We start from the raw sequence: 16,833 nt of genomic DNA on the forward strand, positions 1-16,833 counted from the left end.
GCTATTCCTTTCAAGCATTCACAAACTACAATATGAACGATGCAAGTTTTTCTATTTTCGATTTCCTTAATGTGAATATGAACAGAAGGAAATATTCACATACAATCAATCAATATTTCATAAGAATGAAGACTTTTACGACAATTCTAATTCAAAGGAAGAGAAGACTTTACGACACTTTCTTTCGAACGAAGATTAATCAACTATATTCTAACTTTGACTATAGACTGATAACGACAAAGAAAACATTAACGAAACATTAATCAATCAAATCAAAGTAGGGCTGGAAAAGGAGATAAAAACTTATTTTCTGAGACATAACATTCATAGATCAATCAGCAAACAAACAAACAGAGAAAAGATGGCAAAAACACTTTCCAAAGGTGGGAAACTGATCCTAGGAGGATCAGCGCAGCCCAGAGTGGGAGACAATGCACTTCAGAGCATTGTCCCTAAGCCAGCAGTGCTCTGTAGCACACTATGTCCCTCATAAGCCTAAGCTGGTGACAGTAAGCCATTTCAAGAGGCAACTTGACATAGTTTTGACCAAATTTTCAATGTAAAGAGCTAAATTACAGTCTATGAACACAAGTAGGGTCTGCAAGGATGTCCTAGGAGGTGGATACGCTACTAGGAAAGGTGATATTTCCTCAACGGAGTCACCAATTTGTTTTGGATAATTTGGTATCTACAGATAAATACTAATTCCCTGGATAAGTAGTTGTATCTAGAACAACAGTTTAAAGTGTTTTAGACTTTTCCTATAAGAAATAGATAAGATGAGAAGATGAGAAGACCTACTTGCAGTTTCGCTTTCCTCTCGTCTCACTTGTATCGATCCTCTCACTCCTTCCCATACTTAATTCACTTGAGAAGTACCATGTAAACACAACAGAGAACAAAGAACCGATCAAAACACATGATCTATTGAATATAAGTGAAAGGAATCATATACATTTCACACATATAAGCATTATGAAACAATACAAACATATGGGAAAAAGGTTCAAACACTTTATTAGATAGAAGAAGTAATTACAACCATTGGTGTTTGATTCAAAGCCATTCCTCCAGCTTGGATCCCATCCACATCACATCAAAAGCATGATAAACTTGTAGCATTACAATACTTGCTTTAAATCCAAATATCATAGCAGCATTATCTCCTTACAAATCAACATAATCCAGCCCTTGATAACTTAGATGAGTTGTCAATTTATAAGAAGATGAAGGAGGTTTTGTCATAAATGGTGGCATTGAATGGCCTTCCATACTTAGAATTAGTTCCATGGAGGAAGGGATGAGAGGATAGGATGCACCTTAACTCATTCCTCATCCATTTTCAAGCTCATAGGAGTTGATAAGTGAGGGAACCTTCTAGATGACTCCAAAAGATAAGAATATTCCCCAAATCGTATGAGAATTTCACTCATTCTCGCCCAGCACAGGTGAAGGAAGCATAAGTGCTCTGTAGAGCACCCTAGAAGTGGACTCAGCTGCTCTTCAATGCACCTTTACAAGGGCTTACCTATGCTGGTCTCTAGAAGTTGTTTCTGGATGTCTTCAAGTCTTGAAATTGTTTGGGAAGGAGGCATTCAAAGGGGTGACTTGTTTAGTACATGAAGCAACTGAAATTAGGGTTGGATGAGCCCTAAAACACTGATATGGATGTTGGGATTGATGTGCCCAAATGGATCTGTAACACTTTCCCAATTAATTCACATACATTTGTCTTTAGCAATTCCATAGTAGTGTGTCAACTCTATAGAAATGTGTGAATTATGCGGCAATGCATGGATCCATAGAAGTTTTGTAGTAGTGGCAACTTATTACTCTTACTAAGAAAATTAACTAAACAACAAGTGAAGATCGAAACATAATATATTGATACTAATTGCATGAGCCCAAGGATGTTAACTTTCTATGGGATCAACACCTCCAACAAGGATTCTCAGATTCTCTTATTCATCTTCTGGCTCATCTTTTTGTAATTGGGCTTTAGTTACCATTCATATTCACATTTATTCACATGCATCATTTTAACTCCAACATTCCTAACGCTTCTCCTTTCCCCTCTTGTTGTTTTTGGGGTTGCTCTAATATCCAAACTGATGTAGTTTTTCTGGCTGTACATTACACAAATATGGAACTGACTCCAAATGGGTGTGGATCCTCTGGCTACTGTAGGAACATATCTGTAAAGTTGATGAAGACTCCTCTAGTTTGCACATGTGTATATTTACACACCCTGTTCTAGCCCACAATTAAGTGCAATAATACTTCTCAAGATCTGACAAAGTGTTATTATAAACTAAGAAAAACATTCTACCACACAATATTATAGTTGGAGGAATCAAGAGAGATTTAACACCTAATTCTAGCAGATTAGAAATGAACATTAATACACAACCTGTGGCATCATAAACACAATCTCTTTATTTATTAGCTCCTCCTCTAATCTTTAATACAATACACAGGTCAAAACCATGATTTCTAGCCAATGATTAATGCCACATGCATACTAAGGCTCCTACGAGCATATTATCTCTCTGTCTCTGTTACATAGAGACATGCTTGTCCCCTTATAGATTATAATCATTATAACCTAAATTTCTTGAAAGAAATATATCTAAACCCCCCAACACCAATGTTGCAACATTTTTTGGGTGTTAGAGCCCCACTACACAATGCATACTAACTAAAAACAATAATTTTTTACTCTTTTAGGACATTTCCATGTGTAACACGTCACATATAAAACCATTAATATGGATGATAGAAACAAGGCTGATGCCAATCCTAAGCATTTTGATATTGGGTTATTAGGGAGGTTGTGTTGTGGGGAGACAATCGCAGATAGTCTATTTCTCGTACAAGAATCAAGTCATTCTATCAACGTTAAGAAAGAAAGTGACATGCTATTGAAAATGGACCTGGCCAAGGCATATGACATAGAAGTGGGATTTTCTATGGTAGAATTTTATAAAAATTTGATCTCTATTCAAAGTGCGTGAACTGGTTCCTTGAGTACTTATTGATGCAGGAGCATCCAAGCACTCATCATCGAAGGAGGAATCCGAAGCGAAAAAGGAGGAAGACGTGGACCAGGGAGCAAAACAGGGAAAAATTTGTTTTAAAACAGATTTAAAATAGATTTAAAGATGGAAGCGATAAGTCTCTCAAATACTTGATCTAAACGTTATCTGCCACATATGTATGCATATAGAGAGCTTTCAGGGCTTTTGTTAGAGGATATGATCAGATCCTTCACAGTGATCCAATCCAATGTTCCTTATATATATATGTGATTGAACCTGCGTGTTAAAAGTAGTAGATAGAGGAGAGACAGAGAATTAGATAGGGTTGCGAGAATAAAGTGTTTACAATGTAGTCGAGAGAGACTCTGTGCTAAGGCTGGAATGCCTTAGAAATTGTAACTGTGTTGTGTTAATATAATATATGTGTGTTTATGTTGAAACTGTGCATTTATGTGTTTGTCATGTGGATAGCTTGAATGTTTCTGCGTGCAGGTTTGTTCCACCATTGATTCTTTTAGGATCGATGACAACCCTATGATATCAAATTCCCATTGTATATATGCATGTCACGTGTGAACGCAGATGGGCAGAGAAATGTGTCTAAAGTGCATATATTCCATCAAAATGGTGAGAATACACATGAACCGTTGGATCTAAATGATCAACAGTCGAGATCCTTTATCACATTAGCAATAGAACCTTTATTGCATCAGCATAACTCTTTATGAGTTATCGGAACTGGTAGTTGGAACATTGCGATTGCAATAGCCGATTAAGTGGAAATTGTTAGATCAGCTTCGAGATCGACAGTCACGATCTAGGCACTGATCACAAATTGGGGAGTTCAGGAGACAGTAGAGGTGCAATGGAACCGCCGATGGTCGATGAGTGATATGGCGATATTGCCGACATGTGATGATCGGCAATCGGAAGGATCGAAGATTGGAGGTTGGAGTGGCTCTGTAGAATGGCACAAAGGAGTAGACCCACCGATATTTATAGAGGTGGCTTATAGTATTTGAGATCTAGCTGAAGGTTCCGGTGGGGTTTTTCCTTGTAATTCCTTCATTCCCATGTATTTCCAATGGTTGTATGGCTGCGGGGTTAGGGCTTGAATGCTGATATGTTAAGCTTCCGATAGTGTGGTGGCTCTAATATATGTGTGGTCCATGATTTCTGAAGGCTTGTAGCCTAAAGTAGCACTTCCGATAGGCTTAGTGGGCCATAACCCACAAGCCTCAAGATCGATTTTTTTAGGGAAAGAGATTTTGGCTTAACCCCAAAAATCTCTTTTTCATCATTTGGTATCAGAGAAGATGAAGATTCTGCATTCAAAGGAAGATTAAAGAAATTCCTAAGAGAAGAGGAAGGATTCCAGAGAAGAAGAGCAGGAGGTACAGTTGTCAAATATTGGAGAGTTTATGGTCTTATTGTCGTAAAGATAGCGGCAGCAGAAGGTGAGAATACTTGTAGCAAACCTAGAGCAAGGAGTGCTCAATTGGTTCCACAGTGGAGAGAACTAGAAGGATTCCAAAAGACTAAGATCAGGAGAGAAGCTTGGTGAGGTATCATGCAGCAGAGAAGATTGTTACTGCAAAGGTTTTGTTGCAGCTCACAGAAGATCATGAAGGCAGTTCCACTGAGAAGTGGGTATAATTGCTATGGGACTAAGGAGAAACATATGACTAGGAGGTCATAATTTTTTGTGCCTCAGGAGTCTGATGTAGGAGCATCCAAGCACTCATTATTGAAGGAGGAATCTAAAGTGAAAAAGGAGGAAGATGTGGACTAGGGAGAAAAACAGGGAAAAATCTATTCTAAAACAGATTTAAAATAGATTTAAAGATGGAAGTGATAAGTCTCTCAAAGACTTGATCAAAATGTTATTTGCCACATATGTATGCATGTAGAGAGATTTTGGGGCTTTTTTTAGAGGATATGATCGGATCCTTCACAGTGATCCAATCCAATGTTCCTTATATATATATATGTGATTGAACTTGCACGTTAAAAGTAGTAGATAGAGGAGAGAGAACGAATTAGATAGGACTATGAGAATAGAGTGTTTACAATGTAGTCGAGAAAGACTTTGTGCTAAGGATGAAATGCCTTAGAAATTGTAACTATGCTGTGTTAATATAATATATGTGTGTTTATGTTGAAACTATGTGTTTATGTGTTTGTCATGTGGATAGCTTGAATGTTTCCGTGTGCAGGTTTGTATTCCTGTAGGATCGATGGCGACCCTATGATATCAAATTCCGATTGTATATATGCATGTCACATGTGAACACAGGTGGGTAGAGAATTGTGTTTAAAGCGTAGAGATTCCATAAAAATGGTGAGAATACACAAGAACCGTTGGATCTGAATGATCAATGGTCAATATCCTTTATCACGTCAGCGGCAGAACCTTTATCGCATCGGCAGAACTCTTTATGAGTTATCAGAACTGGCAGTTGGAACATTGCAATTGTAATATCCGATTAAGTGGCAATCGTCGGATCAGCTTCAAGATCGAAGATCGTGATCTAGTCGCTGATCACAAATCAGGGAGGTCAGGAGACAGCGAAGGTGCAATGGAACCACCGGTGGCCGATGAGCAATATGGCAATATCACCGACATGCGATGATCGGCGATCGGAAGGATTGGAGATCGGAGGTTGGAGCAGCTATGTGGAATGATGGGAAGGAGCGGATCCACTGATATTTATAGAGGTGGCTTATAGTATTTGAGATCTGGCCCAAGGTTCCGGTGGGGTTTTTCCTTGTAATTCCTTCGTTCTCGTGTATTTCCGATGGTTGTATGGCCGCGGGGTTAATGCTCAAACACCGATATGTTAAGCTTCTGATAGTGTGGTGGCTCTGATATATGTATGGTCCATGATTTCTAAAGGCTTATAGCCTAAAGTAGCGCTTCCGATAGGCTTAGTGGGCCATAACCCACAGGCCTCAAGATCGTTTTTTTTAGGGAAAGAGATTTTGGCTTAACCCCCAAAATCTCATTTCAATCACTTATCAACTGCATTTTTTAATGTTCTCATAAATGGAGGACCTTCCAAATATTTGAAATAATAAATAAGTCTAAACCATGATTTTCCATTATCCTTCTTTGTTTATAATATTGATAGAAGCCCTGGGAAAGGTCTTATCAAAAAATAAAGAGAACCAGGGAGAGCTAAGTCTTTAAGGTTTCCTCCAATATAAAGCCCACGACTCATGCTCAATTCATGGATATACCCTTCTAACAAGAGAAGATAATTTTTTGGGAGGCAAGAAACATACTAAGAATTTTGTAGACTTTCAAAGATGCATCTAGTCAAAAGATAAATTCTTAGAAAATCAAATGTTTCTAGGATCATATCCAACCAAAGAATTCAGATAAATATTGACGAAATTATGGGTTTCCAAAAAAATGATTTACCAACAATGTCTCTTGGTTTTCCCCTGTTTCACGAATTGTAGAACGTGGGAGTGAGCACAATTTTTTGATAAGCTTAGACTCATGTTGGATCCATAGGTAAAAAAAAGTCTATGTATGGAAAATATATTGATTCTTATCCTATTGGTATTTCCAATTATTCCAGTCTTTTAAAGATCAATTTTAAATTAACACTTCCAAGCTCTAAGGGAGGTCCCAAACTTTCCCATAAAAATTCAACATGTTTTCTAACTCTTGTTAAAAAGATTTATTTGGTGGCCTTGTTGTTAAGATTCTAACTTGGAATATCTATCACATAGGAAATGAATTGAAAAGAATCAATAGGGGAAAGGTTCATTTAGAAAATCCCAATATTGTAGTTATTCATGAAATAAATCTACTAGAACTTAGAATGGATATTGTGAAAAGTTATGTCTGTAGATAGGCAACATGAACATACAAAAAATGGATAGGAACTAGAGTGGAATATCAATATGGATGAGTCGTAGGTGTAAAATAGAGGTTATTTCCAAGGAAGGTTTTGGATCACACCACCTCAGCTTTCTCTAGAGTGTGGAATCTTAGTGTCTACATGAAAAATGTGTATGGGCCTAATTTGGTGGTTCTAGAAGCCAAGTGATAGAATATTCTTGCAGTGGAAAGGGAAAATATCCCAAACCTACCATGGACCTTGGAATGAACTTTATTAGGGGTGCTCATCAAAAAATGAGGGTTGACAAGAAAAATTAACCCCTTATTAGTAGATTCCATTATATAGGAATTCCTTGATAGATGTGAAACCAAAGAATGCTAATTATACCAGGAATAACCGAAGAAAATGGTAAGGTTTTGTGTTGGAAATATTGAATAGATTACATATAAGTGAATATTGGCATGATTATGGATTTGAAGTGGAATCTTTTAATCTAAAGGAAGCATTATCATCTTAGGTCAAACCAAAAAATATCCCTTTCAAGTTTGTGAATATGTAGTTCACCCAACCTAATTTGGAAAATAAAAATGTGGGAATGGTGGAACGAGGAAATAGTAATATTGTTCATTGGATAAAAAATTATTTTCTGCATAAAATCCATGAGAATGTTAAAAGAAGGGAATATGCATACTTTCAGAAAGATCTACAACAAAAAAGCAGAACGTGAGGTTGAGGTGAATAAACTCCATGACGAAATAAAAGTTTGCTAGATTAAAAAAATGTTCTAAAGTAAAATTAAACAATATATATCAAAGGGAGGAAGATTTCTGGAGGCAGACATCAATAATTCTATGTCTCAAGGAAGGGGAGAGAAATGCGAAGTTCTTCACAAACCCACCCAGAGTAGAAGAACCCATAATAGAATCTCCCAAATTATCAGGGAAAATAATAGTGTGATTAAAGGACAAATATGTAAGGACACAAGTTTTTTAAGAATTTTTTAATGGAACCTAGTGACATAACCCCCATAAATGAGATATGTGAAAATGTATCCCAAATCTTATAAGCATTGAGGTCAACAAAAATCTTAGGGCACTCATCACCGAAGAAGACTACAAGAAGTGATGTTTTCATTACAAAATAACAAGGGTGCAAGCCTTAATCGATTTTCAGATAAATCTTATAAAATATTTGCCACATTATAAAATCAGTTTAGGCGCGGTGGAAGAATTAACAAAATTTTGGTGACTCATCAAAGATTTAAGCTCTACTTTTGTTACACTTATATGTGGCAAAGAATTCATACGAATCTTGCTTCATGGACTTGCTGTAATTTCTCTTATTTCCATTTGGTTCCAAAACCCACTCCTATCTCCTCGTCATTAACAGACCCAACAACTCCCATAAATGGGTCAATAATTTGGATGTGTGTCATGCTCTATTTCCCATACATCAAGCACAAATCTATATAGAACTTGAAAGAAAAAAAAATTACATTTAAAATTATCTAGAATAAATAATACTTTCAAAGATAAAAGTTCAACATAGGTGATGAGGATTCTAGTGTGCATTTGTCTCCTTATGGTTAGGTAACTACAACAATTGATGGAAAAGTACAAATTTTCCATTTTTGTTTCCCTTTCTATACAAAATATCAGTATCTCCAAGGAAGGAAAAGAATCTTTGGAGTTCCATCAATTCTGTTGGGTGGGATTTCCAATATGTCGTTGAATTTGACTTACATTTGGCAGATTATAGAAGAATGCACCTCAAGTAATTCTGGGAATTTATACACAAAGTAGGTTTCTTTTTGTTTATGCAGCAAATTGGATGTGTATTTGTCAGTTAGGATTCTCAAATCAATATTATATGTTGACCTAAAAAATCTTAGAAAAGTATTCCAGAGGCCCTCCTAAGTTTTGACATATATTAGGTCATAATATGGAAGTTATATTAAATTAGTGTTCCATCTCTAGCCGCTGAAGCATATAAGGGTTCCACTATGAGGTTTTCCAATGTCAATTCACATCTATCAGGAACACCAAATATGTCCTATCTATTATATGTGGTTTCCAGCTTAGTTTTGAAAAAATATACTACAAATATGACATAAAAATGGATCCAAAACAATACACATACCTATAATGCTTGGTATATGCATAGTCTACTCCTTATATAATCTTCTGCCCTGTAGTGACCTACTACAAGACGATAAGTATCTCCCTTTCTATAAAGGACCACCATATTTGTCTAAGGCAGCTACAAGAAGTACAGTGGTTTTAAAACTTGATAGAAAAAAAAAAAAACTACATTTAAAATTATCCATAATAAAATATACTTTCCAAGATAAATGTTCAACATAGGGGATGAGGATTATAGCGTGCATGTGTCTCCTTATGGTTGGGTAGCTATAAAAATTGAAAAAAAACTAAAAAAAGGCCATATTTGTTTCCCTTTCTATTCAAAATCTGAGTATCTCTGGGGAAGGAAAACGACCTTTGGAGTTCCATCAATTTTGTTGGGTTGGATTTCAAATATGTTGTTGAATTTGACTTATATTTGAAGGATTATATAAGAATGCCCCTCAATTAATTCTAGGAATTTGTATACAAAGTAGGTTTCTTTTTGTTTCTGTAGAAAAAAAGATGTTTACTAGTCAGTCAAGATTCTCAAATCCAGACTATATGTTGACCTGAAAAATCTTGGAAAGGTATTCCAGAGGACCTTCCAAGTTTTATCATATATTAGGTCATTATATGGAAGTTAGATTTAGTGTTCCATCTCTTTCAACTGAAGCATATAATGGTTCCATTATGAGGTTTTCCAATGTCAATTCACATCAAGCAGGAACCCCAAATATGTTCTACCTATTATATATGGTTACTAGCTTAAATTTGAAAAAATATACTATGAATATCACATAAAAATGGATCCAAAAAAATACACATACTTTTAATTCTTGGTCTATGCACAATCTACTCCTCAGATAATCTTCTGTCCTATAGTGACCTACTACAAGAAGATAAATATATCCCTTTTCTACAAAGGACCACCATATTTGTCTAAGGCAGCTGCAAGCAGTACAATAGTTTTAGAACTTGACAAAAAAAAAATACATTTAAAATTATCCAAAATAAAAAATACTCTCAAAGATAAATGTTCAACATAGGATATGAGGATTCTAGTGTGCATATCTCTCATTATGGTTGGGTAACTATAAAAATTGATATAAAAGTACAAAAATTCCATATTTGTTTCCCTTTCTATTCAAAATCTCAGTGTCTATGGGGAAGGAAAACGATCTTTCGAGTTCCATCAATTCACTTGGGTTGTATTTTCTTCTATTTATATACTTGGTCCTTGGTTAATCCATCATATTGTAAATATAGGGACCCATTTCTAATATGTCGTTGGATTGTGGTGATTTCATGGATAGTTTGGCCTCTTTGCTCAATTTATGGAACTAATGATTCCATAAGTTAGATGCAATTCCAAAACTACATACTGCAATTTATTCTTACTATTCAGTGGATTAGGAATGGAGATTTCGATATGGTGGAATGGGATAAAGATGTCACAAAACAAGACACTACGGTCCTTCAATATTTATTAGCTTAATATCATGGAATGCGAGGGATACTTCTAGAGAAGGAAGGTAATATTTGATATGGCATGCCACCAATTCTATTATGCTGGAAATTCTTCTATTATGCAGGAGTTCAAGACAATTGAGTTAGACATATTCCTAGATCAAAAGTTAAGATGGATGTACACTCCCTAATGAAGCAACACATATTGAAGGTCAAATTAGGGAAAACCTCTTTTTTAAAGAGATAAATTCTTAACAATCCCTTTATTGGCTCTGCACTTGGGCCAAAACTTACACATGATTTAGTTGAAAGAATAATGCAGTGCCTTGAAACTTTTTCTCTAGGTACAATTATTATTGTGGGTAAGACAAAAGGTCTCCCAATGGGTCAAGATGGATTTCTAGATTGACTTCATATGATGGGTCGCTAGTTGATTAGTGGAGATGGATGATATGTAGATTTCAAAGTGAAATCCAGAAAATATCCAGTAGAGATCTTCCACTAACTGGAACCTTAGCATAATTAATAGAATCCTGAAAATAGAATATTTAATTATATTTTTCTTGCCTTTACCCCATCCATGGATGGCTAAATATAACCAGATGATTTTTGGGGAGTTTCCATCAGAAAAACCTAACATGAATGAAATCGGTTCTTGATTATAAACTTGTAACTGATATATGAGTTATGTAATAGTCCATGTAGTTGAACAAATATAAGATCCATTGGACGGGTTGGACCATGAAAAATTATTATTTCATGCCATATTAGAAATGTTGATCATGTGTGCAATATCAAAGGGCTTTTTAAGACCAACAATGAAGTAAGAGGAGCTAGAGATTTCAAGTTCATAGGTTTAGTTATTCTCAAAAGAATTTGGCAAGCATGAGTAAATTATCCAAGTCACATTGGGAATTCAATAGGGAGATAAATGACTTATATTTGGTAGGAATATTCATCTATACATTTCCCTTTACAAGCAAGCATACTATTATTTGTGGGACAAGATGGCCTTTGCTTGGAGCAGAGAGTAGTGAATAAATCATAACAATTGTTGTAGAAAAGAACAAGCATTTTTTCATTTATGTAAGATTCTATCTCTATCTATTTTATTCAAAATTTATCTAAACACTCAAGGATGAATTTGGAATGATTGGAAATGGTTTTAAAATAAACCATGTCTGAAACTCTCAAGTTTGTCACTTGACACTTGCTGAGGGAAACCGTTCTTGTGGGAATGGTTGTTATTGTTTCAGTTAGACCTCTACACTAGAAGTTCATTTCTCAACTGAGATAAGAATATTTACCAAATATAGAAGTTCTCTAGAGATTGGGTAGAAGGTTGGCATGCCACCACTCTTGGAATATATGTAGAGGGGATTCTTGTCTAGACACTGCTTGTAGTATTTATTTATACTCTTATGTATCACTTGATGTATCTATCTATGTAGTAATGTAATATATAATGGAAGCCTTCAGAAGGAAAAATAAAATAAAAACGGGAACTGCATGCTTTCATAGAGATTTAGAGAATCAAAAGGTTTTAACTAGATCTAGACTAGAAACATAAAAATGCTTCCAGAAAGTTGACTTCAAGAAAAGTAGGTTGATGCAAAAACATTATTAAGTGAAAAGTGGAGCAACAATTTCCAACTTTGCATCCTAGATAACTTTAAGCTAAGAACAATCACCTGCCTTCCAACATTGTTATCCCTCTTTTGAAGATTTGCAGGATGTTGTGAATATACTAATACCCATGATAACCTCATTATGTTTTGAGTGTTACATGCACCTTTTGAGAGATTGTCTCCTTCTCCAATAACTTCATGCTCACAGTTCTGAAAATTCACAAAACACGTTAGGATAAAAACAACATACTAGAAAACCAATGGCTGAAAATTCACAAAACACGCTAGGAACAAAACAACTTACTAGAAAAACTAATGACAACAATTATTTACCATTTTCAGTTATTAAATCATAGCTGAATAAAAATCCCATATAGACATATCGTTTAAGTAAATAAAATCTAGAAGAGACCATAAAATATTGACATGTGGTGGCTCAAAGATGGACCCACTATTAATTAAGAGAAATGAGAAGGCCAAATACAACTGTCACAATAACTATAGGGAGAAAGGGGGAAGAATTTGTAGGTTTCTCGCTAGATCAAGAGTTAAGATGGATGTACACTCCCTAATGAAACAACAAATGTTCAAGGTCAAATTAGGGCAATCCTCTTGCCTAAAGAGTTGAATTCTTAATATTAGATTATGCACTTAGGCCAAAACTTACACAGGATTTAGTTGAAAGAAAAATGCAATGCCTTGACCCTTTTTCTCAAGAAACAAGTATTGTTATGGGCAACACATAAGTTCTCACAATTGGTTAATATGGATTTTCATATTGACTTCATATGATGTGTCACTAGTTGATTAATGGAGATGGATGCTATGTAGATTTCAAAGTAAAATCTAGAAAATGTCTCGTAGAGATCTTCCACTAACTAGAACCTCGACATAGTTAATAGAATTCTGAAAATAAAAAAAAAAGGAAAAAAATAACAGGGAACTACCAAATTTCATAGATATTTAGAGAATTGCAAGGTTTTCTCTAAATATAGCCACAAACATACAAATTCTTCAAGCAAGTTGACTTCAAGAAAAGTATATTGATGCAAAACATTATTAAGTGAAATGTTCAACAACAATTTGTAACTTTGCATCCTAGGGAACTTTAAGCTAAGAACAAACACCTACCTTCCAACATTTCTATCCCTATTTTGAACATCTGTAGGACGTCGTGAATGTACCAGCACCCATGATAACCTCATTATGATGCAAGTGATTATGCTTCCTTAATGTTCACTTGTAGGCCACTTGCCAAAGTGTATGCCTTATATTTTAGGGAGAAATGGTTCAAATTTTATTGGACAGGAATGATTCAAATCTACCAATTGTTATTGTGGATGAACCAGGTATTTTTTGTATATTTCATAGGCATTCCTGAGAGGCAAAACTTAGAATGTGAGTTATATTTACACAATTATGTCTTGCGTAAGCTCACAAGATGGACTCCTCATCCTTTTATTGAGAATGGTATTTTAAGACATTTATCTCTACTATGTAGAATGAAATTCAAAGGTTTGAAGAATTTCGGGCCTATAACGATTAAAAATTCAAGGTTGAGCTTCTTGTGTGAGCAGAGATCATGCCCCATCAAAGGTTATCTATGAGAATAACTTAAATGCTTCACATTCTCAAATCCAATGGGTAATGGAATAACAAAAATTATTAGAGAATTTCAAATCCTTTGTTGGTACTTGAAGTGACCATGCTATGAATTCCCAAATGAGAAGGAATGAACTTACATTCAAAATCTCAAACCAGCTATATTCAGGGCTCACCTTTACACTAGACTTGCAATGCATCTTGAAATACATTGGATAGGACTTGGATTCAAATTTTCCTTGCTATGCTATCCAATTTTGAACTAGAAGAGAACTGGTCCAATAAAAGAAGAAAGTGAACAACAATTGGAGTAAATTGAATCAGTCATGGCATATCATTAAAAAAATGCACAAAACCATTTGAAATTTATGATTTCAGGGAAATTAGATAAGAATGACATGGACAACTTTATTACACAAGGGTATAAAATTCCTCAGTTTGGGGGTGATAATGCAAATCATATATGTATTGGTTTTCTCGTCTTCCACTCACATTTTCATGAGTATAAAAAACCTAACACATATAAATTTCTAGAGTGCTTAACAACCTTATTATAGAAATTTGGCTTTAAATAAGTAATTCATTGCAAATAAATGTGTTTGACAGTCTCTATGAATATTTTGAATGAAATGTCTTAGTTCTCGCCAATTATGATATGTTGAAGGCTACAAATGTTCGTCAACATTTTGTGTAGAATTAACACCTACCATAGAATTCCTTACAAAGAATGATTAAAGATGGTTGCAGAATCTCTAGAATCACTTCCGTAGGGCAGCAACAGAATTATTCTTAATTCTATAGTATGCGAATTCTAGGTTGGAATTCCCAAACAATAGCGAGGTTGACACATGGCACCCAAGTTATACGGTAACATAGTCCCCACAATATCAACTCACTAACTAAAAGTATAATCTGTTAATTCCAGCAGTTGTTACTTTTCATTTCCAAGAAGTTGTTAGGTTATTCTTGAGAATTTGGTTTTAGGAAGTTTCTAGGTTATACTTGGGAATTCCATTCAGGAAGTTATTAGTTTATACTTGGGAATTCAGTTTAGGACATTTTCAGTGTATTTTTGGATTCTGTTGGAATTTCAAAGAACCCAACAACCTTACCTCATAAGTAGTTCCCGTTTTAACACATTTATGGTTCAAGTTAGAGATAACAAAGATATAGACAATTAAGGTGTACTTTGTAATTTCTAGATGATGCATTCAAAGCCTAGATACTTTATTCCATTATGGTTCCATGAGTAACATTTATGTGTGATGGATTCAACACCTTGACCTTCATAACAAAGATCCACTCAGGATGTGAAATTGGTAACATTTTCCACTTGCATGGTTTGAGTTATGTCTCGTATGGTTTCATTTATTTCCATAGCCATAGCCGATGTGTGTATTTCCATTTTCTATAGCAGCAATCATTCGATTAAGATTCTGTGACATTGTTTCTTGAATGATTCACTTTATTTAATTTTTGCATTCAGAGTACAACTCCCAGTTGTTATAAAATTTCAATTCATTAGTTGATAGTTAGTTAAGTTATTTTGTGTTCAAGTTAAATAAGATTTTCATAAACCAATGTGAGGCACTTACAGAATAAGATTTAAAGCCAAAGGTAAGATTTTTTTCTTTTATGGACTGGATAATTGTGTTTGAACACGTTCCATTGTAGTTACAGGAATTCCAACCTGAAATTAGAAATGCATAGCAAGCTTTCAAATTTATAGAGATTTTTTCTCTGCATTCTCCACCATCCATTGGGATTTACCCGCACCATATTGTTATCCTCCCTTGCAATAGCTATGTAAGTTGGGTATTACTATGTGAAATCAGGAAATAGTTGTTGAATTATTCGTGCTTCTTCAAATTTCACACATCTTTGATATATCATCAATTAACTCTTGTTTCACCTGAAGGTAATATAGTGGTGCATCTGTGCATGGTCTCTCTACATATCACTTGGGATAAAATGACTGAAAATCCATCTAGTTCAAGTCATTCTCTACAAATGTTGCATGGTTTACTTTCCATGATCCACTTCAAGGAGGTATCAAGATCCTCTAATATTATTTTAGTTAGATGTGGTATCCAACAACATATTTCACCTCAATCAAGGGTTATAACGTATATTGCATAAAGACTAAAGCATTCAATTACTATTTTTCCAACTGGATTTTCTTTTTTGTTTATAAGTACTTAAGCATTATAAGTGTTCTCACACCCAAAAGAACTCACGAACACTTAATGAAAAGAGTGTGAAGAATGTGGGGGAATAGGGGGTTAGGTGGGGATATATAATTAGAGCTATGTTAGTGTTGAAAAAGTGTTTATAACTAATAAGGCATGTGATTCAAGAGATATTTGATTTTTTGAACAGTTGAAAACCAAACGGGGCGCTGGAGCGATGATGAAAAACCCTGATCAAGAGGATTTCAGATGGAAGGAGGACGTACTGCAGGGAGGACTATACGCTCGGTGATAGGTGGTAGCAATAAAAAAACACATGGACCGTGTTTTTCCTTAAGAAACCAATTTCCTGGTTGTGGGGAAATTGTACTTAAGACATTAATAAATATTATTTACTGTCACTTATTGTTTGTTGTGTTCTCAAATGAAGGACCTAGAAAACTTGGTCTTTAACTCTTAATACATGTATGACTAGAACATCTCAAAATGCCATTTGTTGCTAGATATAAATGATGAAGGAAGAAAGTTTGAAGGGGAAAGTTAAAGATAATATCCTGATATTTCACAGAAAATACTATCTGTAACTTAGAGGAATTATGATAACAAGAACTAAATCATATACAATATCCAGATCTTTCACAGAAACTATTATCTATAATTTAGAGAGGAAGTGAGGACTTCAAGTATAGGAGCGCTCTTTTAAAGGATTTTAAATTTATCTACATAAGCAAGTAAATACCTGCAGCTTCATTACTATACTTGAAAAGAAGAAAACATAGCATGAAACATGACAGAGAAGCTTACAAAATTATATGCAACAACTGATGGAAACTTCTGATTCTTTCATTAATAAACGATGATATCAAGAATACAGTGGCCTAGTCTCCGGGTTCTCAAAAATTCCAACCCTTTCAGGGTAAATTTTCCTCTTT

The 16,833-nt window shown here is 34.9% G+C and overlaps 1 long non-coding RNA gene across 1 annotated transcript in view; it reads left to right on the forward strand.

Moving 5' to 3' along the window:
- The window catches only part of LOC149205007 (uncharacterized), a 35,019-nt gene extending 18,602 nt beyond the window's left edge, over nt 1–16,417 (forward strand). Inside the window, exon 3 of the long non-coding RNA XR_016251819.1 lies at nt 16,092–16,417. This is a non-coding gene — a long non-coding RNA (uncharacterized LOC149205007). The remainder of the gene's footprint in view (nt 1–16,091) is intronic.
- Nucleotides 16,418–16,833: the final 416 nt, after the last annotated feature.

This window comes from Pinus tabuliformis, chromosome 1_2 (genome assembly GCF_031772625.1).
Source record: "Pinus tabuliformis cultivar Carrire ecotype Pingquan chromosome 1_2, CPIR1, whole genome shotgun sequence".
Lineage (NCBI taxonomy): Eukaryota > Viridiplantae > Streptophyta > Pinopsida > Pinales > Pinaceae > Pinus > Pinus tabuliformis.